General features: G+C 35.1%; 1 non-coding gene across 1 annotated transcript; it reads right to left on the reverse strand.

The window, feature by feature from the left end:
- Window positions 1-986: 986 nt before the first annotated feature.
- LOC111818709 lies at window positions 987-1093 on the reverse strand. The gene has a single exon (XR_002822622.1). It is a non-coding gene; the product is annotated as a U6 spliceosomal RNA (small nuclear RNA).
- Window positions 1094-2263: the final 1170 nt, after the last annotated feature.

Consider the following 2263-nt stretch of genomic DNA (forward strand, 5'->3'; position numbering starts at 1 on the left):
ATAAAGTATTAGAAAATTTCTAAGTGACACATATACAGAAAAATAAAAAAGGAACAATTGCATATTTTATGAAACCAAAAATATCTTTCCAATTAAGATGTTTTGGTTTTGGTACAAGAGATTGAACTGAGGACTTTGTGCTTACTTGCCAGCCATGAGTTTATGCCACTGAATCATATCGCCAGGCCCTCCATTTAAGATTATACACGTCACAATTGTGGACAAAACACAATGCACAAGACCTAAATAAATATCACATAATTATAATATTCTTTACTATGTGAATTTCATCTACATTGACACTTTTTCCCTGTAAATTTGGAAATACTATAATGAATATACATATATATATATAATGTAATATATTTTATATAAATGTGTTCATAAGTTTATATATGGGTATAAAGTCTTAAATATGCTTTTATATTCAAACAGCATGAAAATATTTCTATCAACCATGTTTTTTTTTTCACGGAAATCCCCAGGTCTGCTGCTCTTTTTTTTTTTTTTTTTAATAATTCCATTGAGAAACAAATAGCAATGAGACAGCTTCAAACCCGGTTAGCAGGACAGATTCAACAATCAATACATTGCACACTGCTGTCCTAGGGGACACCGATTGTACAAGATGCGGACATGTCATCCTGTCCACAAACACTATTAGAACAAATCCTTCTATTCACTGAACCAAGAGAATGCAGCTGTACGTCCATCCCAACCATTTGGAATATACAGATACAAAATGATTGCTCATTTGCATCCCCTCTCCTTGTTTGGTTCTGTCAGAGAAGGGCACTCTATTGTCATTTAAATATTATAGGTGGGTGAATCCAGCAAAATGCTCCAGTATAGTCCAGCAGTCCACAATAGCAGTGGGTTCTCTGAACGACTGGCAATGTCAGATGTCGTTGATGTGAGCCTTCCACAGCTCAGCATATCAACATGGCCTCACTTTCCACACTTTGTTCCAATACTTTTCCCCTGGAAAAAATGTGAAACGCTTCACGAATTTGTGTGTCATCCTTGCACAGGGGCCATGCTAATCTTCTCTGTATCGTTCCAATTTTAGTATATGTGTTCCCGAAGCAAGTACTGCTGCTCTTAATTAAATGACTCTTTAAAACTGAGGAACGTAAGTACACATTTCTATGAACACCTTTCAGAGGCATCAAAGGTTGAGTAAGTTCTGGAAGATAAGCAGAGGCCAAGGATATGCCCTTTATTACAGCTTCACACTCCCCGTGTGGTGCTGTGTTCTAGGAATACTATAGCTAATATTGTGCTCCACTGCTTGGGAAAAGGAAATGTGAGTTTGAGAAACCTTTCCACGTGTACTTAATTGATTGTAAGGTAAATCTTATTTCTTGTTTTTATACAGGATTTAAAAAATTAACGGCTCTCCATTAGGCACTTAAAATTATCCAGTTGCATACATATGACTAAGTAAAACCTCAAGTCAATTGTCACAAGGTAAGCAAAACATATCACCTTAGACAAAAGCCTTCTTCTGGACATCTCCTAAAAATGACTTACACTTTTGACAAATATGTTGAATACTTTGTACACCCTGAACATTTTTTTCTGCCTAGGCTAAGCTTTCATTGGAACTTAGTAATTTTTCCAATACATTACCATTTGCTTTATTGTCTTTCATTTTGAAAATAAGTACTGAGGGCTGCTGATATTTTAGATCTCCATCACTTGGCAAATGCTTGTTTTGGATATTTAAAGATGGGATTCAGTCACTTGGTACGTCAGGCAAAGTATCGTTGAATTTTTTCCTTGATAGCTTTATAATGTATCACAAAAGTCACCTAAACCTTCTGTGTTTCAATTACTTAATCAGTATGTATTTTTTATAGAAATGTTAAGATAGTAGGCAGTATGTAATAGGAACCAATAAATATTATTTTTCTTGTTGCTAATAATTTTGTGGAATTATAAATGTGTGAATGGGCTGCTTAATAAACAAATCATACAAAGAGCTAGAGAAGCTCATATCACTGAAACCCAAAAAAGACTGTGTGGATGGGTTTTGGAAGAAACAGCAAGAGAATGAAAAAGACAATTTGTTTTAAAAATATGCTTCAGCAACATCTATTATGCATGTGAAATATGATATATTAAGATAGGAAACGCCACAGGAACAAAAGGAGGATAACTATTTGGGCCTAGTCCATACCCTCTGAATTCCTAAAACTATGGTGTGTGCATTTTCCACCCCTTGCATTCTTTTGACAAGGTAGGGTATGCATCTTTCCCT

The sequence above is a fragment of the Octodon degus genome, unplaced genomic scaffold (genome assembly GCF_000260255.1).
Source record: "Octodon degus isolate 3935 unplaced genomic scaffold, OctDeg1.0 scaffold00005, whole genome shotgun sequence".
In the NCBI taxonomy this organism is placed as follows: domain Eukaryota; kingdom Metazoa; phylum Chordata; class Mammalia; order Rodentia; family Octodontidae; genus Octodon; species Octodon degus.